The sequence below is a fragment of the Poecile atricapillus genome, chromosome 10, assembly GCF_030490865.1.
Source record: "Poecile atricapillus isolate bPoeAtr1 chromosome 10, bPoeAtr1.hap1, whole genome shotgun sequence".
NCBI classification, from domain to species: domain Eukaryota; kingdom Metazoa; phylum Chordata; class Aves; order Passeriformes; family Paridae; genus Poecile; species Poecile atricapillus.
The window spans coordinates 16,694,811-16,720,361 of NC_081258.1; the positions used below are offsets into that span (position 1 = coordinate 16,694,811).

The following is a 25,551-nucleotide window of genomic DNA, read 5'->3' on the forward strand; positions in this document are numbered from 1 at the left end:
AAGAACGAAACTGATAAACTTCCTCCTGCTCAGATTGCAGGAGCACAGGATAATATAACAAGTTAAATGAAACATTAGGAGAAATAGAAAGCACTTTAGAAAACATGCACTGCCTCTTTAACATTTCAAATTTTTCTTTTAACGTAAAATTACAGCATAATATAAGAAAGGAATCCAGCAAGATACTTTATCACAATACTTGGGCAACTTTAACTCATCTCAAGTGTTATTATAAGAAATAGAATTTACTGGTATGGACTTATATTCAATAGCACTCCTTCCCTTTTTAATGAAATGTCATTATTCCAATACAAATCCTTTCATTCTGCAACCCGCTCCCCCCTTCATCTCACTATATTTCATTTCCTGCAGTTACGTGATATTATTGCCTTTTTTTTCCACAGCTATTGATTTAGGTGTATATGGTTATTACAATGCAAAATAAAACAGTTCCCCCATCCATTCTACCTTGTACCATTGAACATTAACTTAATTTGTTTCAAATCTGCATTTGATTTGGCAAGGAAACCATTTATCTTTATGAAGAAAGCCCTCATAAAGTAGGGACTTCAGGAGATCACTGCTTTAAAAATTTAATAGCCTTGTGTCTTATACACTAGAAAAATGAATTAAACCTTCAAATATTATATGTCTCAATGTAACCTTTTTGCATTTCATACTATGTTTAATTCATTATATCCTAGGAAAAAAATTAGATAAAACCTCACTAGATTTAGGGTGGTAGTTTGTTCTCAGTTTTGTTTTGACTTGGGCTGGGTGTTTCACATTCCAGGATTAAAAATCTTTCAGTGCAGTATTAGCAGTTGGATGTAGCTGATGTTCTTGGGATGGAGTTGCTTGTTGTATCTAATTTTCTTAGTTTGGTTCTCAGCACGGACAAGAATCATTAAATTCTGAAGCCACCAGCAATATCTTTAAGGATGATTTTTGTGGCATGAGCAAAGGACAAGATTTCAGAGTCTAACTCAAACACAAATCAAAATATTTTATGTATTGTCATTACAAATTGAATATTGGGACTGCAATGTAGCATATGATGACTTTTGTATGACTGGTGAATAAATAAGGTAGGAAGCAGAAATGTCTATGACTGCAATGGAAAAGTTCTGGTTTAGAGAAACACTCACTGTATGATGAGGCTGATGAACACCAAAAACCAAGGGAAAAAAATCAACTTAGCTGAATTAAGACTGAGAACTGCCTTAGTACTCAAGGCACATATTTCTTGGAAAAAAACTAACATTTCACATTTTGCACGAATACAGTCGTTCTGGACATCTTTTAAATGGTGATTTTTCTTTATTCAATTTGTTTTTCTGCTCTGACCAAGAAGAGCTGTGTGATTTTCATTAATTCATTAACAATTCATTTCTCATCATCACTGAACACACCAAAATCAACTGCAGTCAGAACCCTAAATGCCTTTCAGGGCCTGGAATCATTCACCATCTCTGCAGTGCCAGAGGGAAGATAAAGGTCCCTTAACAGACAGATCTGCTGACCACCTACACCGAGATTTCTGAGGCAAAACTCCAGAACTGGAGGCTCCAGACTTCTGAACCCCAGCATTTGGATTTGACCATACCCTGGCACAGCTCCTTCCACACTGAATTTCTGTGTGCACTTGGAATTCACCCAGGATCATGAGTCTTGAACCCAGGAGTCTGGACAGCAGCAATCCTACTTCTCCCTGCTCTTCTCTCCCAGCTGTTCTGCCCACTGATGCACCTCTTCTGTGACTTCCTTGGTCAGAACAAGCTTAGCCCCCCCAAAAAATGAAAATCCAGTTTCTGAGGTGGATTCCTGGGAAGGTCAGCTTCCCAAACACAGCCAACTGGAAGAGCAGATGTGAGGCAGACTGTGAAGGTACACAGCTCATATGGCTTGGTCTGGCTCAGTCTGGCAGGAAGTTTAAGTCTAAATTAGCAAAACAGAAACACAGGCTGAAGTCGAGAATTAGAAGTCGGTAAAACTGTGAGTAAAGATTAGATCACTTACTCAGATGAAGAGTTATAAAGGTAAAAATACCCAGCTCTAGGCAGGTCGACCTTCTAAACTGGGATGAAAGGCACAAACTCAGCATGGCACACAAAGTATAAATGTTGCATTGTCTTGCTGCAGCAGTATTACCAATTAATTGGTTTTATGTTACAACTCTCAGTATTGAAATACATCACAATCAAAAGATACCTAAAATGAGGAAAGAGTTTTAAGCAGAGGCATCATGAAAGAGCTGATGAAAACTTACCTAGAAGAAAAAGCATCTCAGAGGACCCCTAGAAGAGGACAACCAAGTTAAGAGAAGGGGGCAATGAAACAGCCAGAAGTTGTGTAAGTAGGGAAAGCAGGAAGCTCATAATGTTCAAATCAAAAATAAATTCCCTATCAGAACAACTTCCATCAGCCTGCAATGCTGTATTGCTGAGCTATATTCTTTGGTATACCTAAGTTTTATGGATTTTACAACTATAAAGAAAACAGCAGACACTAGAAATACACTGCACAGGTCTCATTACAAATCTCCCTGTCTGTATCTTAGAACATTCTTAAGCTGCATTTAGCAAGCAACCTGGAGAGCACTGATATACTGTGTACACATATTAGAGACATGACTGTATTTGCCTATTTCTTCTCAGTAGGTAACAACAGGCGGTTTTCATTGGATGATCTCCAGAAACGAAACCAGAGCACAGCATTGTGATTACTCAGCTCATACAATGAATTCCCAGTTTCAGTAAGAATAAGTAACATTCTAATTTAGAGTTGATATTTGACACTGTATACGAGGGGAGGGGTCTGCTTCCCATTTTCTCCTTAGACAACAGCAGTAAACTGCAAAACTCCCTGCTAAAATGTATGATCTTTGGAGAATGCTAATTGACCTACTAAAGTTGGCTTATTTTATTTGGTGGAATTTGCTTATCACAGGCCTCTAGGTGCTCTACATAAACAATATAAATGAAAATAATGAATAGACCAAATACCTAAGTGACAATGGGGACCACATCAATAGCTGTCTGCCCAACAGAATTCGGCTCAAAAGAAACTGTATTATAGCATCTGATCATTTCAGAAGAGGGAACTTTTCCCCCTTCTGAGGTTTGTTTTATTTCTGAGCACAGGGGGATTTGTTAGTTTGAGGCAGATCAGGTATATCCACCCCTTGCAGACTGCAGAGCACAGCACTTCTGTGGATGGGAGCACATGTAGAAGGGATGCCATCCTGTGGGTGTGCAAAGGGATGCTCAGGGAGATCCTGAGGAGAGGAGAGCACACTCCCACACTGCCAGGGCTGAATTCTCCAGTGCAGGGGCCAATCTGAGACTGCAAACAGAGCAATTCATAGGGAATCTGGTGGTTCCCTACAGGCCTGAGGACAGACACAGCAGCAGCAGAGGTTATCTCTGATTTTATGCACTTTCCAGAGAAGATAATTTCTCTTGAGATAACCTCAATTATTTTGTTGTTGTTGTTGTTGTTACTATTTCTGTGCATGAAGTCTGGGGAGATTTCTAAATAGGATGAAATGAGCACATCATCTTCCCATGGAAAGGCTCATCCAGCAGCATTGTCTTTCTCATGGAAAGGCTCATCCAGCAGCAATGTTCTCTCTAGGTCAGTGAAGTCAGAAAATAAACCACATATGTAGGAACACGGGCAGGATCTGAGAGCAAACCAGTCACCCCACGTGAGTCACCATAATGCTTGAGGGATATAAACTGTGAAACTGCAAATTTAATATTGAAACAACCAGACTAGACTTATGCTAGCTAGCTAACAAAACAAAGTGCAGCACTGCATTCTTCACCAGCAGATCAGGGAGTTTCACTGCTCCCTCTGACCTTGCCAGGTCCAGGCTGTTGGTGAGGTGGAGGCTCAGGTGGCTCTACAGACCCCTCATCCCATAAGAGCAGCTCTGACATACCAAGTGCCCTCCCTGATGTGAGGGACAGACACAGAGCATCCTCCACTTTGGAAAACAGGATCCCAGGCAGGAGCAGACACTGCCTGCCAAACGTGTGTCCCACCCCAGCTGGGATACCAGGCTGTCAGCTGTGACATCTCTGTCACTTCATTCACAATTCCCACAGCTGTGCAACTCACCTGTCCTAAAACCTAACTGCTCCTGCTGATTCCCAGGCCAGTGAAAGCAAAGCAAACAATAATACCTGTTCTTTACAGATGTCATGCCCCTGCAGAGCAGGTACATGGAGCTGGAAACATTCCTTCTCTTCACACATTTAAAAGTTTGGATGGGAAGAAGCCTCATTCAATCTCCTGCTAATACAATATGAAACACTCTTCACAGCTGTAATTTCCTGTAGCATCTAAAATGTTTCCTGTTAATATTTTCCATGTTGTTGCTGTTTTTATGAAAAAATCCCCTAAATATTAACATTTTCAGATGGTAGAATGGAAAAAGCTAATATAACTCTTAGAGACACAGCATACAAATCCAGAAATAGATCTAAAGGCAGATTTCTCAGCACTCCCTAAATTCTGGCACAGAGAACAGACCAAAACTCCAGTCCAACCTTCTGCTTTTCCTCACCCAGTACTCAGATGTTGTAATTTGACCTCAATTCTAGCCAGAAGACAAACCTCATTTCTGTAGAGTAACACAGATCATGAACCTTTATTTTATCATTGTGTTCACACTAATTCCTCCATTCTCCCATTTCCATGGCAAATAATAATCCTACTCTCCTTATAATGCTTGGAGGAGAAAGCTTAGGCTCTATTTCTGGGAGCAAAATTATAAATACTAACTAGAGTTACTCTTTGCTCTCGCTGTTGAAAGATTTTAGCTCAATGGGAGGTTTGAGAGACAGGGAATAAACACAATAAAGCTACAAAGTAGCCAAAAACTAAATTAATCAAACAAAAAGCCTTAGGTTTTTAGTCCTATAGTGTCTCACAGCTACCCTCAAAAATTCCATTTTAAAAAATTTAATGATTTTGTGAGCACCTAAAGGATGAGGGATGTCTACAAAGAGGGCCAGGACTGTGCCCAGCACTTGCTGGGAGCTTTTTTGCCTCAAGAAAACTAGAACATGCCTGACCCTTGCAGACAGCAGCAACAGGCCCAGTGAGCAACTTCCTTTATTATTTTGCTGGTTTTTTGTCCGTGCTGCCTGGAGGGCTGAGCCAGCTTTGCAGGAGCATTAGTTTGGCTCCCTGGGCTGCCCAGCCCAATTACTCAGCAAAAACCATTGGGCTCATCTGGAAATGGGAGCTCAGGGGCCACCAGCCCTGACAGTGAAACTGCATCATTTATACCTGTGTACATGTCTGTCTGTCTGTCCCACCACCTGGCACAGGGCTACAGGATTTATACAGTGGCTTCTCTCTAGCTCAGCAAGAAAAATATCAAATTTGCCATATTTTCAGGCTTGTGCAATTAGTTGCCAAGTTGAGCGTGCAGATGAACATTTGTTCATGTATTTACCAACTCTTGAATGAATTTTCAGTAATGATCTCTAAAGCTGTGGACATAATTTGTGTAGTCATAGACCATGGATATTGGCAATCAAATGTGAGTGCCCACAAATCTGGGAAAGATCTAACATGGGATCAAGGCATACCTTCTGGGACTCTGTTCTAACTAGGCACTCACTTAATCCAGTGGATTTGTTGAGATTCTTGGTAGCCACAGTAGCAGAAGGCAAGCAGACTAGACAGATGGTACAAATGTACCTCTAGTTTCAGAAAATCTTGCAAATTACCCTGGTTTGTGGCTTATATGGACACTGAAAAATTCTCACTCTTCTTAGACAGCATTTGGGACAGTGCTGAGTTTAACCATAAATGCTGCTTCTGAAGAACTTAGTAACTTTTATCATTTCCAATAAGAAATTTTTCTGCACTGTGAAAATGCATGTGATTTCAGCTTTGTCATAAATCAGAATGTAAAACTTCTAGCCAGGTTTTGTTAAAAAGTGGAAAGAACACCCACCAGCATGGTGGTGCCAGGAATGCAGGGGCTGGCACAGCCCTGCTCCTACAGGAACAAGCTGTGACCCTCTGGATTGCACTGTCCTGTACACAGAGGGCAATGAAATCAATGAGATGGTAGCTGGGATACAAGTAAGCCTCAGACTCCTTCCAGATACCAGGGACTCTTTATTTCCCCACCTTTTTCCCGTGGACAGCTGCAGGCGTTTCTGCCAGGCTGACACACAGCAGAGCACGGGGCCCACGGATATTTGTAGATTAGTCCTGTAGAGTGCCATTACCGGGTTTTTCAAATCTGTGACCACACACCCCTACCTTGCCAATTGTATCTCTTCATATTTGGATTATTTAGATGCAAATCCGCTGCACATTGCGAATTCCCCCTCTCTCAGAACGCAATCGATTTTAAAAGCATGCGAGCAAAAGCCTGAGTGCTCAGAGTCTTTGCAAGTGTCCATGACATGAAAGACTTTAAGTGACTCTAAGCTATTTTCCTTGCTGTCAAGCTGCCAGACGATTTTCTTGCCATTAGCACATGCCTGTACAGGCCAAACTAATGCTTGCCTTTTTGGGCATATGTGAGGAAATAAATGTAATTACAAGCAAGATGTAATCACAATTGCTTTACTATTAAAGCTGCCGTGTGCTCTCATGGTTTAGTTAACAATACATGTAGAAAAGTAGAATTGCTTGATGTTCTCAGAAAAAGGGAAAAGAGGGGGAAAAAGATAAATATGGCCTCTTTCATTTATATCTGTGAAAACACAACATTTAAATGCAGAATTTGACTTTCCAAATATCACACCAAAAACCTTTTAACAAAAACAGCAGGGAGAGAAAGCTCTTTAAACCATGATATTCCATGAAGGATTATGAAAATAGAGGTCATTGCAAGAAAGAGAATTGCAAATACAACTTGAAAAGCTTCTCACATTTGTAAATACATCGAGGAGAATTTATTCCTCTCTGGTTTTGCTACCAAAGGATATTTACAGGTTCCCAGGGAAAAAGGAAGAAAAAAAAATGACATCAAATTTGATATACTCTGTGTGGTGCAACATGCTGATGTGTAGTAGTAACACTCAACTGAGCTTCAAAGGAAATGAGTTTTCTAGGCTGGAGTTACACATTACAGGCCTGATCCTGACAACACACTGAGCATTTCCTGAGAGCTTTCGTGTGCCCTCAGCTCTCACTGAAGTCAGAGACAGCTTTTGATTTCTTTTGGTGCTGGATTATGATCAGAAGTAATGAGACAAAAACATAGCATGCTTCAAAGCAAGAGCTGGAGCTCATCTTCTTACTGAGTCCATCACACCGAGTTCCCTGCTCTTCGTTAGGGCTCCGGAGCGACGAAATAATAACAATTAGGATCCTAAAAGCCAAGTGCATCTTGGTTTGTCTATTCAGGCAGCCCCAGACTCACACAGTGGCATCCCTTCCATACCCAGCACAAGAACAGAAGGCATCTGGGACACGTGCATAGGTGCTTTGGCACACTGCTGACACACAAGTGCTGAACCCATTCCCAAGCTTTGACTGACAGCTCTGATTAGCAGGTTTCAGTACCCTGGATCAGCCAGGTCTGTTTTTCAGCAAACCTCAAGTACCAACAGTCTTAAAATTACAGCTCTTTAACGCACAGGCTATCCTATTTCCAAGCAACTAAGCCCACTGCCATGTGTGGAGGACGTGCAGGCAGCCTCTTCAGACACGAGCCACGGGAGGTGCTAATTTGTGACAGACGCAGCCAGCAGGTCGTGTTCTGCATCCACTGCTGGTGAATGATTCCCACAAACTTCAGAAGTTCAGTTCAGGTGGTATGTGCACTCTCAGATGACCAAGGCATGCAACTCCTGAGCTTATCTGAAATTTCAGATATTTCTAAACTTGCACCATGAACATAAACTGGAATGGCGTGACGTCTACCAGAACCAGCCTGCCCTGCACAAACTTTTTGTGGCTCCAAATACTGGAGAAGGTCTCTGTGAAGTCTGTGACACAGTACAGCTGATAATTATCCCCACTGAAACCGGTTCAAACCCTGCTCATCTCTGCAAAGGGCCACATCCAGGTCTGTCTTTGCTGCCCCAGCCACACAGTTTTGCTTGAACTTGGCAGGTACTTTACAACTGCAAGGTGAAACTGAGGACTGAAATCAACAGTGAAGCTCTCACAAGTTTTAGCAGAACTAGGATTTCACATTATGATTTCCTTCTGTATGAAAAAAAAAAACCAAGGGGGGATAGAGCTCAACTTTTCACTGCCCAAACATCTGATACCAATAATACTTCTTTTACTCTGTCCAAAACTATATTTAAATTGCATTTCTGGCAGGTTTTGAGATGTGTGATATAGATCTCCTGCTATCACATCAGATGTAGTTTCCTTCAGAACTGTTGAACCAGATGTAAAATGTGAGAGATGTAAAAAGTAAAATAAAAACCCTGCTCAGAGTAAAGTGTTTCTGACATGTGGCTATTATATATGGGGTTTTAGATGTATATCTCCACTCCAGCCATTTAAGAAGGTACACAGTACCGTAACTCTATTGGAGCTGATTAGTGCCAGCTACTTGTGATCAGTAGGAATTTAAAAACCAAGGGCTGCCAAACACTAACAATTTATAAACTGTATGCCAGCAATGTGCTGCAACCGAATATTCTGTAGTGCACTTAATTTCAAAGTAGAGCCATATTTAGAACGCTGGGGGAGGGGGGCAGAGGGGGGCAGAGAGAAGCTAATATATCATGCCAGTATTTGATTTTCAGCACTTAGAACTATACATGTTCTGTTTCTTACTGACAAAGCGAACCAGAGGCACAGAGTGAAAGGAATTCTTGCGAGATTGTCAAGCAGTTGCACAGACAACAGGTATAGTTGTAAAGTAATTCTCCCCTTTTCAAGCATAAAATTGTCTCTTACAAATCTCAGTCGCAAATGTGTGTAGGTAAAGATTTGAGTTACAAATGAAGAGCAGTGAGGGAGCACTTTGGCAGCAAAGGTGAGTCAAAGCACAGGCGACACCAGGGAAGAGACAGCTGCACTCCCAGCACATTAACATCCTGATTGTACCCCACTCCCCACAGACCCAATGATCACTTGCATGACATTCAACACTATCTGAGGAGCAAAGGAATTTAACCAACTGTCTGCTCTTAAGAGAGAAGGGCAATGATTCTCCTGTCACTACTTTTATCTCTTCGCGACCCCTTTGGAGTTCAAGGAAATCACCCTGATTTATCGTACTGAGAGGAGTATTAGTCTGAACCTATTTCATCACAAGACCACAAGCCCTCCAAAAAGCAGGGCTTCCTGTCTCCCAGGGATTTGAATTTGTCCCTCCCTGGTGACTGTGTGTCTATTAACACCCCAAAGACACTGTGCTGTATAGTGCCTTCAGTTACATAGACCATGGACCACTCTAAAAATCAATGTAACTGTGTCGTGTGACCAAACCAAGAGAAAAACAAGTGCAGAGAAAAAGTCATAAAGCCAGTGCATGCAATCATCAGCAATCAAAAAAGCCTTCTGAGAAAAAATAATCCAATGAGACAAAAATTCATGCTGATCCCAAAAGAAAGATGGCTTTGTCATCTGCAGCACCCTGACACCAGCACAGCAACACAGAGATGGACCCTACAAATAAATGAGCACAGGGTTTAACCTGCTGTAAAGCTAAGAAGGCTTCTTCTATCATTCTTGTCCATTAATGACACACAAGGGATAATTTTAATTTATTTTTTTTTTTTACTTAAAACAAAAGACACCCACAGCTTAGAAATCCCAAAAGCCTCACAGAATGGAACTGAGAAATATAGCTAAATAAAATTCACCCATTCTCCTTGTAGCTAGCTTCTACCTACCCAGCATTTTCTGTAAGCACCTAAATCCCCTTAAGTAAACACAATATACTGAAACTCTATCCTTAGCCAAGTTCCTTCACTTTTAGGAGTTCAAGAAACCTAAAACATAAATAAGAACTTTGACACCCTGACTCCCTGATGCAAGACAAGGGGCACAGAAACCAAGCAAAGAGCCACAATGTGACTGAAGAACAAGGAATGTGATAATTCTCATCCTTGCTAACTTCTAGTTAGTGCTGCTTGGGTATTTTAATATCATTGTAATTTGTAATTGCTCCAATTGATGACATCCCAGTTAATGGAGCTGTACAAATTTACAGGGCTCAATGCTCAAAGGCATGCCTGTAGGATGGAGCGTGGGGATTTGGGCAAGGGCAGTTGAAGCAGCCTCTTTGCTTCATTCAGGCATAAATTGAGCCATTGTGACAAAGGTCTGAGAATGCCCAGGGAATGATTTTTATAGTGCCAACAGTCAGGAATCTTTCACACTGCCACTGGCAGGGCAACTTCAAACTCTCTCCACTTATATGGCACAGAGAATCACAGAATAGGCTGAGCTGGGAGGAACCCACAAGGATCAATTCCAACTCCTGGCCCTGCACAGGACACCCCAGGAATCCCACATGTGCCTGAGAGCTTGTCCAAACACCTTTTGAGCTCTTTGAGCCTTGGGACTGTGAGCACTGCCCTGGGGAGTGCTCCAGTGCCCAACCATCCTAACATGGGAACACCCTGATGTTCCCACACAGCTAACACGGGAATCCCTGAGAACATCCTTGGAGCATTTCAGCCCGAAGCATTCCAGCCCAGCCAGCTGAGGGGCAGCATGCTGAGAGCCCAGCAGTCCCCCTGGCTCTGAATCCAGAGCCAGGAGTGTTGCACATTCTTTGGGGACAGGCGTCATCCTTTGGGCGCAGGAAGAGTCGCGATACACCCTGGTTTACCCGAAGGGCCTGAGCAGAAGTTGTGGAGTTAGATGCCTGTGATGACAAATATTGAGGTTTCTCAATAGGTATTTTAATTTGGGATCCTGCACTGAATAGCCACACCCTGTTCCTGCAAACACAATGTGAGATATGGCAAACATTTGGAAACATGTGGAAATCCAGATGTTCCCATGTAGTACTGGAAAAGATCAGTACAGACTATGTTCAGTAGATGCCAGTTATGATCTTACACATATTTTTAGAGAAATGCTGCAATTCTTTAAAAAAAAAGAGAAACCTTAATGGTAAGTGACATCTTAGTTCAGTCACAATTACAATCAACCAGACTTACTCTCCACATTAGTAGCAGGATATGATCCTTAAGTTCATACAGGGTTAAGTTTGTCAGCCTCAGAGATTTCTTAATGACCCTAGTTATCTAAACCCCAACTCAGAATGGTGGCTGTGGATTATGTTTTCAATGCACATCCTCAGACATATTAGAACACCAAGTGAACCTGACAGGGAGAAGAATATTTCCTTTCTCCTCTGAAATGCCCCAGGAGGGTTTTCTGCAGGTGACCTCTTCAGACCTTGGCTCTACATTAGAGTTATTGTCCTGAGAGAAGATTCAGTTAAAACACACAATTCATTTCATATAGTGCTCTTGAGTTTATTCTTGGTGGCAGCTAACTTGTAAAATTTTATTATGGATTCTTCTTTGGTTTGCTTGATGGAAAACAATTATTCTATCATCAAATCTAAATTATGAACCTTGCTAGACTACACAATATTCTTTCCATTACTATTTTTAGATAAAATGTTAACTTCTGTTTAGAAAGAAGTTCCAAAACATCCTTCCTAACATATTATCAATATATTAATTCACACTTCTAAATGTCTGGGTTCAAGCAGGTCTGTTATGCTAAAACAAGACTTATACGTGTATTCTGAATACAAGGTGTTATATAATAATAATAATAATAATAATAATAATAATAATAATAATAATAATAATAATAATAATAATAATAATAATGTAGAGTGTGCTGGTGTCTCTTACAAGAGCAGAGCCGTCTGTTGTAGGCAAATACACAAATGCTTGGTAAGAGTTCACCTGTGCCTACACTGTCACCAGACAGAGACATGGAGCAGCAGAGTCTCACCCTGGGAAGTGCAGCTGCAGCACAGGAAAATATGCAGCTCCTGCCCAAGTAAACAGACTGTGAGAGGCAGCTGTGTCCCCAGAGCCCTGCTGAGCCCCAGCAGCAGCAGCAGGGACCTGTTGGAGCAGCAGTGCCCTGCTTTTCCAGCTCTGCTCTCCGGCCAGGCGGCTGCAGCCGTGCTGCTTCCAGCCCCTCTGCTCCTCAGTACCCAGGGCAGGTGTACCCCAAGCAGCTCAGAGGGTTTGAGAAGGGCTTTGCTGCCACCTAGAACCGAGACTACTAAATCCCAGCTGAGAAGAGAAGCTCTAAGCCCGTTCAGGTGTGGGGCTCTCAGTCAGTGGAATTTTCTCCACAGCAGGCCTGGCATTTACTTGGGGGGAAATGTCAATGACAGCAGGGCTAAGCCCATGCAATTTATTTACAAGCATGTTTTGAGATGATCGTGGAGTGTAACTGACCTTGAAATACATTCCTCTATGAGGACTTTGGCAGGGAGCTATTTTTATGCTACAATAAAATTTCCAGTGCTGTGACCCCACCCTGGTTTCGTGCCATGGCTCAGAGTGACAACCCCCAGCCGAGGCAAGAAACTAAAGCCACCCTCTCTCTTGCCTCAGCCTGTGAGTTCTCTAAGAAAGAGAAGTAAAAGTGGATAATGAGCGTATCTGAAACCTGTTAAAACTTCACCAGGATTAGAGAAAAGAACCCACCCATCTACAAACTGCAGCAGGTACACTCACTTCTAACTACTGCTTCAAAAATGGAAACGTTTTTCTTCGATGGGCATATTTTGTGGAAAAATAGAGCACTTCAGACATTATGTGCCCTCTTATTTTTTATACAGACAACATGCACTGGAAGTCTGATACACATTCAAAACCAGTGAAAAATTCTCACTGACTTGAGATCTTTACTCCTCAAAATATTTGTATCAGTCCTCTTAAATTCCCAGGCAACAGTCATTTAAATTGAGGTTTACCTCTTATCACACAGATTCACTCCTCCTAAGTTACTCTTTCTAGTAGAACTTTCTCTTGAAAAACAAGAGTGAAAAGAATTCACTTATAGAGCCATTATTCATATATTTGTTATATACCAAGTGAAAAATCCAGGCCACTGAAAATATTATGCAGCTTCTTCAGTGCACTGTGCAGTCAGATTGCTCTGATAAGATGGCAGATGCAACTTAGGAAATTAAAGTAAAGCCAGTACTGTGGATTTGTATTTTGAATCTGGTTGAAAGCACAATGAACATTTAATGCAGCTTTGTACAAAGCCCATTCCCAGGGATGAATCTTGTTTTGTAGCAATGATCATGGTGGGGTCAACGTCTGTTGAAAAAGCCCAGGTGTCCAAGGAGAAAATGCTCAGAAGGTGATTTTATTTAAGGCTTATTACAATGTTCTAGGAAACCATTCATTGGGGTTTTTTTCATGCTTGCATATACACTTGAACATCAATTTGGAGGCATGTAGAATTATATGATTCCATGGAAATTAACATGGTAATGAATATTAGCATGACAATTAATAATACACTTAAATGTGTGTCATGCAGCTGAGTGAGCCAAGAATGAACCAAATGTGTTGTACCAACTAACCCCCCACTGTTACAAGACAGAAACGAACAGCATTTTGTAATTATACACAGTGACATATTTTCTCATATCTACTGCCAAAAAAAATATCACTTTTGGGAATTAAAAGAGAGAGCAGCAAATAGAAACAGCTATGTCATCAGTAATTGCAAACATGTTTTCAGCTCCAGCTTCTGATAACCATCCAAAGGCGTTCTTTTAATTGGTAAAATTGACAACTGTCCAAAAATAGAGGAATCCTTAAGGGCCATGTTCACTCCTAACAAGTCAGATAACGAAATCAGAGTACCTAGAAAGTTTTGCAATGAGATGGGAATTAGCAAATAAGCACTACAACCGAAAAATAAACAGTGCTGCTGCTTAAAGGGGCTTTTTAGATATTACAAAGCTCCACTGACTTTGTCCCATGGGGTCTGATCAAGTTATCCATAAGAGATGGACAACAGATTGAGTCACTATATTTAAAATATCACCACCTCTCTCAGGAGCACTAAGAGGATTGCTTAAGACAAGTCTTCTTAACACTGGCACTCTCTAGCATGTGATAAAACAAGCTGATGAAATCCAAAACAACTTTAGAGCTGACAGAGGACTTGTTTTCAGACCTTTACCACTAAAAGATGCTTTTGTAGGGCATTATTCTTAGACACAGGTGAGATGTCAGCCCCAAGATGCTCCTCAGTGGTAGTGGGAGAAGCTGATGATCCCCCACCCCACTCACAGGTAAGGTGGTTCATGTGAACGAGGTCTATAAAACCATCCAAAGGCAGGCAGAGGGAGACTCTGCCAGGTCTCTGCAGCCAAAAAGACATTTCATCAGCGTGATCATGTTTGAACATTAATCCTTACTTAACAAGGATTATTGCTTGATAACATCACAGGCAAGCAGGAAAGTAAGGTCCCTACTCTGAAGTTTCTTATCTAAAGAAATTTTCTTTCAAGTATCACACTGTACCCTTCGTTAAACCATGAAGCCAGAAGCCCACAGACTCTGCTCCTCATCGACTGAACAGGAATTAGGACACTGAAACCATCTAATATTGGGTGTCTAGGGAATTCAGAATACCAAAATATCTGCAGGTCCTAGATGGCATAAAAGTAATGAAAAAAGCTTCAATGGTAACAGCCCTAGTGCTGGTCATCTCCAGCTGGAACTGACCAGGAGAGTTCTCAGCAAGAGAAATGTCTTTTTATTCACCTGGCTGAACAAGCATGTACTAATAGAGTTCTCTGTCCTCTCCCCACACAGCTCTATTCCATACACCCCATATCAATATTTTGCCATTTGCTACTAAAGGTTGTGGGAGAAGTTGCAAATTCCCTTGAAATCAGCATTTCTCCCTATTATTAGCTGTCTTCTGTCTATTTGCGGTGTTTAGGTGACCAAAAATACTGTATTCAAAGAATAATTAAAAAAACTTGTAGGTGCCCAAGAGCTCTCTAAGACATATCTTTGTGTAAACTATGTATAAATATGTATTTGGACAGTTGTTGAAAATGTTTAATTTTTCCCAAACACCACAGCTCTTTTCTAACAGCATAGCTTGATGGCATAATGTGCATTTAAAGATGTTCCAACAGTCTGTTTTCTTTACAGTTATTTACTGAATGGAATGCATCAAGCCTTCAAAGCCTCTGTGGGCTATGTGTGAACTAAGTAAGCATCCACCCATTGTTTTAAAAACATGACATTTGCAGATGTTTGATCGATCTGTAGAGCACACTGCAACCAGACATTGCACTTTAGAAAAAAACAAGACTTGACTATTACCTGAGGGGAGTTATCTTGATACCTCTACATCACGGGGGACAATTTTGCTTCCAGGATCCAGTGTGAATCCAGAGCATGCCCATTAACCAATGCTCTTATGCTGTTTTTCTCCTCTTGGTAAACAGCAGGATAATTCAAATCTTTCTGAAACACACAGGAAGTTACAGAGGAGGCAGAGCCCACTGTTAGTAAGATTTCCACTAATTCATATTATTTCAATGTAGGAACAGGCATTTAGCAATGTTTCTTTGTTTCTCTCTAGTTCAGCTGCCTTTCTTCATGTAAAACTTGGACTGAAATCTCCCTTCTCAAGCTTTATAACATGCTCAGTTCAATACAGGTGGGTGAAGGAAGGATCTGATGAGTAACACACCACAGGATCTTCCAGCCTGAATTGTTATGTTTCCCACTGAGTAGGTTAGTCACAAAAATCTGCTTTCTATTTCAGTTCTGTCAGTACCCTGTTGATGGTATCCTGGTCATCACTGAGCAGCACACCTCAGTTTTCTCCTCCTGCAAAGTCTTTCACAATTTGTTTTGAGATATAAAGGTGCAAAGAGTTCTCTAACAACTGAAAATGGTTGTGATTGGTTTTGGTGCTGGTCCTGTTGCCAAGCAAACTTTCTTTAAATGCTCAAGCTACTCCTCTGCCCTGTGCAGAAACTACTCCAATACAATCCCAGATACTATTGCATCACCAACAAAACTGGAAAATATTCAGAGCACTTAAGAGATTTGCAGAGACAGACTTAAGAGTGTACAGTGCATCAGACAATTTACCACAGGCCTATCTATGTATCACAGATATCAAATTCAATTTTAAATGCAAGAAGGGGAAAAATGAGAGATATGAAATCCATATACTGTAATTAAATGGAAAACACATGCAAACTATAGCAAAAAATAATAGAAACATGAATCGTGTATGTTGCATCTGTCTGTTATTACAGTAGGAGTGGCAATGATTAGTAGAAATAGGGTTGCAAAATAATTTCTTATATATTATCACTTCCTGTGCCCACGGGGTAAATGTGATAAAGACATCTCAGCCCTAGGCAAGGGCAAAGGCAGAGAGCAGAGATCTTTCTGCTGGGAAAGAAGAGCACTCGGTTGCACAGGAGCCAAAGGAGGTGCCAACATCTCATCCTTTGAAGGTACCAGCAACCAGCTGGCACAGCTCTTGGAGAGAAAGATACACATCCAGGGACCTGCTGCCTAGATATCCCAGTCAAGGAGGATCTGCTCCAGTCACCCTGCACAGGGGAGAAATGCTAAGGATGTTCTAGAAGCTCCAAAATGTTGATTTTTGTGGACAGTATCATGCAAATTCAATGGTGCATAAATGTGAACTTTTACATATTCCCTTAGACTGGGAATTTGGAATTGTGCACACACATGAATGGCCACGCTCCCAGGGAGAACATTCCCATGCTCAGCGTTATTCACGAGCCTTGTGCCATCCCTTTTCACATATGAAATGTAAACCAGCTCCGTTCATGCACAGATATGGGTGTCTCCCAGGGTCCTGCCCCACACAGGACTGAAGAGGCAGCAGCCAGGCATTGGTGCATAATGCTGATGGACTGTGCTTTTCTCTAAGAGTGTAACCCTGAGCTCTTCCAGAAGCAGAACTTTAACACATTGCCTAAGAACACGAGATAAAGCCCTGGCAAGCTTGAGCTGGCAATCTGGGTGGAGGATCTCCCCTCTCCACCCAAGCCTGACTCACTGCAGCTCCCTGCAGCTGAAATAGGAAGGGGCAAGATCTTTGATGGTGGTTGAAGCAGGCAATCAGTTTGGCTGCCTTTTGACCCCAGCAGGGACATAGGAAGTTCGCAGCAGTCAAGTCCCACATCATTTCTTCTGTCCACCAGAAACCAGGGTGGGCTGCAGAAGATTTGAGTGGTGCTCTCTGTGCAGCTGCACTGACTCCCAAAAATGCAAGGGAGTGGAAGCTAAACCAGATTAAAACATCTCTGCTCCCTCCTGTTTCCAGGAGCTGCATCACTCAGGTACATCACTGCAATGCATACGTGCCCAGCACTTACATCCATGCTGCTTTGAGCCCTGCTGCATTGACAGAACCAACATAAAAGCTCCTGGATTCTTTACACACTGTGCTGGCTTTGGAAAAGGTGGAGGGAGGTGGGTATTTTTCTGCAAATAGGATTTTTCATAAGCGACATAGTCACTTTTTGCTATTACATATACAAGAGCAATAACAATATATACAGGCCTGAGCAATAATGGAGGTTCTGGCAGATATTTTTTCCCTGTCATAAGCATATTGGGCCTAAGGCAAGGTTTTCCTGTATTTAATAAAGAAAATGGAAAGGTAGGGAGAAAAATAAAATTAAAAAAACCCTGCATTGCCTCTCAAATTACACAAGCTGCTAAATATTTAGGGCATTCTTTCCCACAAACATTTCAAATGGATGAGAAAGAGGTTTGTCTTCCTGACAGTTCACATCCTCTTGTGGGCCAGACTCATTCCTCTGGAAGCTCACTGAAGTCAATGATACAGCAGCGGGGATGACAGATGAAGCTCATGATCCACATTTCTGTGGTACCTGTTCCATTCAGACAAATCAGCTCAGGATTAAGATGCAAGTGAAGACACTAAAGGTTCAGGTTGGGGAGAGAACTAAAACAGCTGAAACAGTCTAAAATCTGTGGCAAACGTGTGTAATTCTGCCCTCAGTCCCTTGGCTACAAAGGAAGGGCTTGAACAATGCAAGAGTTACGTTATTTTTCAGTACTTGACTAGAGTGACACCTTCTCTGGCTGTTTGGGGTTTTTCCCTGTTGTGGTGAATTTCCACCAGGTACTCTCACTGCACGGCTGGTTATCCTTCTTGTAAAGAGCAAATTGAGATGTGTTTACTGTTGATTACCAACGGGTCAGCCTGCAAACAGCTTTGCAAATCATCAGTTTCAAAACAAATCAATCCAAACCCCCTTCAAAACACCAGCAAAACTCCATTGGCCTTTGAAACTGGAAATAGGAAACCTGATTGCAATAACAGGTCTCAACCAATCTGGATTTATTACCAATTGAATTAGAAGTTCACCACAAGTCCAAATGAAAATCAGTAAGCAGTCATTAGATCAAGTAAAAATGAAAGTGAAGAAGACAAGAAGCAATAACTGTAATCATCCATCTAAAATTAACTTATCAGCTATGAAGCAAATAACTGCTATGTTAAAAGCTTTTTCACGTTAGGCCACTTGTTCTTCATAATAATCAAAATACAATGCTTTAATAAAAGAGTTTCATTTATATTCTGGTAGTCAAGCTAGCACTTAACTTGATTCTGGGCTGTTCTCAATTAAGAACTGTTTATGGTCTCCAAAATCCCTTCTTGGATGCTTCTGAGGTTCTGCACCAGAAAGAGGAGGGGAAAACTGGCAAATCATAATAGAGATGTGAGCTCTGTGCTGGCGAAAAAAGAGCCACCAGCCCTATGGAATCTGGATTCTAAACTCAACCAAAGCCAAGCTGCAATGAAATGTAAAGCTTTGGCCAAATTCCTAAATTCTAGTATCATGATTTTCATTTACAGTGCTTATTTTGCAGCCCGTATTGATTTCACATTGGGCAAACCGCTATTTTTGTGACAAATTCTCCATTTGCGAGGTTTTCCTCTGCCATTTCCCAGCTCTGTCTCCCATACCGAGCTCCCCACGTCCTACCCTGTGTGAGCTTCACCCCGAGGCACAGAGCTGCCCTCTCTGACAACCCCACCACACCGACAGTGAGGATGAGCACGTCCCAAGCCACCCTGGGGTCCCACCCCCCCAATTTTTGGAGGTGACGGCGCTGTCTGATGCCGTGCTGAGGCACAGAGGCACAGAACACAGCCTCTGATATCGCCCTCCCCACTGCTTCACAAAGGGGAAGCCATGAGCACATGATGGAGAGGCAGCCACTGCTCTTCCTCACTTCAAAAGACAATAGCCTGGCACCAGTAATCCTTCACACTTAGTAACAGCCAGCTTTATAAACAGTAATTAAAGATGCCTTCTGGTGCACCTGCAAAGGAAACATGATTTTCGTTCTCCACAAGGACCATATTTTCTTTAGTGACATCTGATTAAAGGAGCCAGCCTTAAGCACGAAAGGATTAATTTTCAGGGGAACAAGCAGCTACAGGTCACATTTTATGACCTTTTAACAATGTCTCCTAACAGGAGCTAAGAGTTAAAATCTGAGATTTTTCAGCAGAAAGCCTCACAGTTTTTCATTTCAGAAACTTTCTATGTACTGCTAATCAGTAATTTTGAAAGAGGAGCAGGATTCACACAGTAAAGATTGTGAAATCTGCTAAATCATTTTTACATATACATATAAAAAAAAAAATCCCTTGCTTATTCCCCTGACATTGCATGGAGTAAAACTGCCAGGGATGAATTAAAGCAGCATTTTGAGATTCACTGTATTGACTGTTCATTGGCTTGTGCTTCTCCTTTTATTTTTAATCTTCAAACTGGCCAAGGCTTTTACCACTCTCCATTTCTCTAAAAATTAAGCCCCCTCTGAGCACTGTCTGGAAGTGAAAATTGGGGAGTTACAGCCCTGCCCACTCAGAAAACCCAGGGCAACCTGGGTGAGCCCAGAGACGCCAAGTCATTGCTCTGTCTAATTACAAACCCGAGGCAGATTAACCTTTGATGACTAAATTAATCTTCTAAATAAAATGAATATGCATCAGCCTGCAAATTAGGATTAAATGCTTAGCAGAATCTTTATGTGATCAAGCAGGTTTTGTGGTGCAGATGTTAACCATTAACATAAAGCAATAAAATCATTCTTTTTTTCTTATAATAACACCTAACAATTCCAAAGCCACCTTTCATCTGAGAATCTCAAAGGGTTTCATAAACATAATTAATTAACCCTCTCAGCATCTGAGACAGGAGCATAATAATATCCCCATCCAAGAGCTGAAGAAAGAGAGGCACAGCGAAGTCCTGGATCGCGTGCCTCGGACTGCGCGTAATGGGGATGGTAAATGCTTTGAAGAGGAAGAAAAGAGCGGGTTTATGCTGCCTCCAGCCCTGCTCTCACGTAGACAGCAGGGTGGCTTCTCCACAAGGCTGAGCTCCTGCCACACACGCACATCCCTCTGCCAGAAATGCCCAGGGAGGCTCTGGACAGCCTTTGAGGTTGGCATCACCTCCAGCAGGCACTGGGGCACAGGAGAGGTGGGCACTGCCTCACCTCCCATCTGCACCACCACAGCTTTCCCTGAAAATCTTTTCTAGGTGATAAAAAATGGTTCTTCTGGATTTATTTGGGCACTAAGAACTACCAGTCCTTTGAGGTACTTTTTTTTCACACATGCCAACAATTTAGTCACAGGGAGACCCCAGTGACAGCGTTCACACTTTTTTTTTTGAATGCTGGTGTACCTGCAATGTGATTTCTATGTCTACACAGAATAAAAAGCCTGAATGGGAAATTACCACTTCCATCCACATTCTGACACTGACATGGGAGAGATGTGCCCATGATTCTTGAGGCTCTCACAGAAGATCAAAAGTTTTCAGGGAATCAAGGAAAACTGCTGAGGACTATTTTCTGTGCTCATTCTTCCAACAGGATATTCATTTCCATGTGGTTTACAATAAGGAATTTAGAAAATGTATACTTCACGGCTTTTCAGCCTTACTACTCCTGATTTTAATTTCATTATTTTCAAGCCTTATGCATTTCATTAGTATCAAACTGTAAAATTAAGTTTAAATTTGATCTATTTAAGTCAAAACTAATGTAAGAGTATTGCAGACCTACAGACAGGCATGGGAGAATTCACATTCTTGATAATTCAATTTGTTGGCACATTTTGTTGTCTAATTGTAGAATCTTCTCCTGGTGTATAAATTTTGTTTTATATAAACTAATCTGCTGGTGTAAAATGTCTGTTGCTGCAAATGTAATTTTATTTGTTAAAGAGGTAACTTGGCTATTAAAAGGAATTTTGAACTAAAAATTTACCATTATGTTAGAATATTGACATCACATATATAAACTTGACATATAAGCAACCTCCTCAGTACTGAAAGTTAGACATTGAAAAGCATTTGTTGTTTTCATACAATGACTGCTAAAATCCATGGAAAAATTCCAAGGACTCTAGTAAGCTTTGAATTGGGCACATTATTACTATGAATGCAATTCTGGATACCTCCCATAACATTTAGGCTGTGTGAGAAACTTAGGAAAAGCAATTAACATTCCTCCATCGACTTTTGTTATTTACATTTGAAATTTACCATTTAAGACTTTAATTCTCCATAAAACTGCTTAAATATACATAACTTCAGTGTTATTTAAATGTTTTATGATCTTCCTGAAATGATCCGCTAATTAAAATCACTTACTTAACTTAGTATCTTAAATTTACCTACTTCTATTTTATTTGGAAGGAATTGGATTTAATGTGCAGGTTTTGTTCATTTTCTTTCTGAGAAAATCTGAATTTGGAAGGAAAATTATGATTATATGGTAGGCATAAGGCTGCAGACTTAAACTAGTGGTAATCATTAGTTACCATGTATGACATGATGTATATAATTAAGAAATAAATTTATTACAGAAACTTGGAATTATCAATTAAAAAGTAGTCAGTAGGGTCCCCCAAGGCCTGATATGATTACCTGCCTTATCTGGGCTGTCACTTCCAATGCTGGCTGGAATCTCAAAGACCTCAGAGGGGGCTCCCTGTGTCAAGTTAAATAAGTGAGACAACCTTAGTGGGAAAATGCAATGATACGAGCGGGTATCAAACAGAACTCTTCTAGAGGAGAATAAAGGGATCAATTTAAACCTGAATTTTACTGGCAAGCTGTTCTTCCTTCCCATTGTACTTGTGAATGGACTGGCAGGGCCACTCCATCTGTGGCTGCACCCCAGTCTGCTTGATGTGCTAAGGAATGCTGAACCTCAGGGCATTAAAGGACACTCCAACCTGCTACACTTTTTTTCTTACCTATAACCTTCGCAGACTTTGATTTTTTTTCTTTGAGATTCCTCAGGTTTAAGGCCAGAAGAGACAGCTAAAATATCTACTCTGACCTTGTGTACATGCCAGGCCACTAAGCTACATTCACTGGCCTCCTTTTCTCCCTGTCATCCAACCGATCCACAAACATCTCAATTATGAGGCAGTGAATCAGTGTCAAAAAATAAACAGCTCCTCCCACCTGCCTTGTCTCCAAAATCTCAGCTCCAGCAAAATTCTGTTGCTCACCCTAAAACAGAATGAAAAATTTGGCATCCTCTGATGAATTACATTTTGTTTTTTGTGCAGTGTCTCACGCCTTTATTGCTCTGGGCTCTAGTTTGGACTAAAAATAAAATTAATAGAAAGTGTCACCTCATCATATTTTTTACCTGATTGGCATAGATGGATCTTAAATACTTTATATCCAGCTATGGAGGTTGAGTACACCTATTTATGAATTCAGATACAAACCGAATAAAGTTAAAACACAAGTTGTTCATCCACAGACTCAACATAAAAACCTAGTTTTCAGACACACTATAAAACTTCTTCAAACCAATATACATCAAGAAACATAACATACTGCTCACAACTCCAGTACCTGCCTATGCAGTAAAACTTTTGACATTTACCAGAAACAGAGGAAAAGAAAATAATAGTCCAAAACTCATGATAGGATTTTTCAGGATATGATTTGAAGACTGTCTGTTGGCTCCAAAATAAAGACTCCTGGAGACACAAGGAGCCTGACAGACAGTGACTGTCTCCTCTTTTAAAACTGTGCTGATAGCATCAACTGTTCACTTTGGTGTCAGGGAGTGTCAGGAAGAGTGAAACACTTCTTACCTTACCACGTCATGCAAAATTTAGCATCTCTGTCTTTCCCTGGATTCGCCCCACGAGCGTTCCAAACGTGCACAATGAAACCACATGAAACTCAGATGATTTCAGATCACGTTACAAAGTAAAAACACAGACCAGATTCACAGAAACATTTGCTAAGGTTCACCAACCTGTTGAGTGAACCTGGGCCCCGTTCCAAGAAATCTGGATTGATTAATGTTTTCTTTAAATCAACATCACCTGATGCTCTCTGCTACTGATGCGAATCTCAGCTTTTACTTTTCTCTTTGGGATTTTGGGCTGGTGTAAGTACACAGCTGAAAACAGCACATGGGATGAACATTCATCTATGTATAACTGAAGAACATGTATCACTGCTTCTGCAAGGAAATAAAATACAGCAAAACCTTATTCCTCCAGCCTCATCAGTATTTTGCAGTATTACAAGCTTTTGGGGGAGGGAGGGCTTGGTGTAGAGCTTTTTCAAACTGGTCATGCACTTAAGAACACAGCAGTAAAGGAGTTCTTTTTGCATTTCAACCATGGGACCAAATTGGGATACACTCAGCTGTACAAGGAATGGAACCTCTCTAATGGATCTCTTGAAATCAATGGAACTACTTATGGAGTAATACACCATTACCCATTGTGAGTGAGAGCTACTGTAAATATGCTTTGGAAAGTATATTCCAGCTGCAGCTGTGCTTGCTGGTTTGTAATATTCCAGCACTTGCTAAATATAAATAAATAAAATTAAGTGGGAGATAGTGATACTCTGATTTCTGTACATTTGTTGGGAGTGTCCAAGCAATCAGAACACTACATAAATACCTTCATGCCTGTGGGATTCCATGCTAACTTATAATCCATCACCGAAGCAGGCAGCAGCTCTTGAAGATGTGCTAAAGCATTTCTAGGTTGAATGTAATTCATTGTTACACTCTCTGGCTGAGCATTTCTTTCCTCTTGCAGGAAGAAGTGGCTACACGTGGAGCAGCTGTATGCTGGAAATTTCACTTAAAATTTGCACCACATTGAGTAATTATTGACCTAAAGCTCTGTATTTTATCACTTGATTTATCTTCTTTCTATACAAATTTTTTGTAAGCAACCTTTACATTCAGGAATTCTACTTTGAACATAGCATGTCTATACCTATATCTTTATCTGAAAACTGACAGGTTTTCAGGATTGAGACAGGTTAAACTATTCAGATAAACAAGAAGAACCTGTCCCACCCTGTTCTCACTAGACATACATAAGTATGTATTTTGTGTATCTAAAAGATACCTGTTCATCACATAGTTGTGCTATTTATTTTCTTCATTTCTGACTCCTAGTTTCAGAGAAACAAAAAAACTGAGGAAAATATTAAAGAACTGTCAAAGTTTCTGTTGGAATAGAAGAAGAACAGGAATACTGTAAGACAGACTCTTCCCTCAATTTCTTCTGGCCAATTTGTAGTCCCAGCAGATTTGCAGAAACTTTGAACAAGCACAGAGGCCTGGCTGACATGAGCTGAACCCTCTTGCCTTGTGGAAATCAACCGCTACGACTTCATAGGCAGCTTTGGCAAAATACAGAGAAAATCAAGCCAAACAAAAAAGAGATTGAAAACTGACTGGATTTTAAGGAGAATTTTTGTCAGCAACTGAAAAAAGGGCCCCAGCATTTCATCAGGGAACTCTTTAGCAGTTTAATTCCTCACTTTGTGCTGCTGGGGTCCACCCCCAGTGTCCTGGGCTCCTGCTTTTCCTTTTGCTGCTGAGTTAGACACTGGTGTCCACTAAGGATCTAAAAAAAGGAATCTTTAATGTTCAGGCTGTAAATATGCCACTGAGTCCCAAGAGCCCAGCATATGTCAAAGGCATGAAATGATGGCCATGAAAGGGAGCTCTACATCTGTGTTTGCTTAGCTGAAGAACTGCAGGGCTGACCTGTGGACTGATGTGGCTGTTTAATATGGTCTCTGCAAACCGCTCAATAACATCAGAACTGCTGGTTAATCCTCTTACCAGTACCATTGACATTATTTCATGTTCTACTAATTCCAAGCCATCTGTAGAAATACTTGCATCTCTGGCAAGTCAATAGACAGTGGCCGAATTTTTTAAAAAGCTGCAGCTCTAATAGTCATCCGTGTATAATTTCAGAAGAAGATTATTATTCTTTTATGGGAGCATTTTTGCATAATGTTATAGCGTGAGTCTCACCTCAATTTAGTTGTGCAAGTCAGGGGTAAAGGTAATTAAAATGCATGGGAAGGACTGAACTTTGAAATAGAATATTCTGAAACAAATATCCAAGTATATTTTGAGATTGTATCTCCAAAGGTGTTCACATGCAAAAACCTCAATGATTTGGGCTTTGGAAGAATAAAAATTATATTTCAAATAGACA

The 25,551-nt window shown here is 41.0% G+C and overlaps 1 long non-coding RNA gene across 1 annotated transcript in view; it reads right to left on the minus strand.

Moving 5' to 3' along the window:
• LOC131582732 (uncharacterized) overlaps positions 1–23,221 on the minus strand; it is a 181,370-nt gene extending 158,149 nt beyond the window's left edge. Inside the window, exon 1 of the long non-coding RNA XR_009278386.1 lies at positions 23,155–23,221. This is a non-coding gene — a long non-coding RNA (uncharacterized LOC131582732). The remainder of the gene's footprint in view (positions 1–23,154) is intronic.
• Between the last annotated feature and the right edge of the window lie 2,330 nt (positions 23,222–25,551).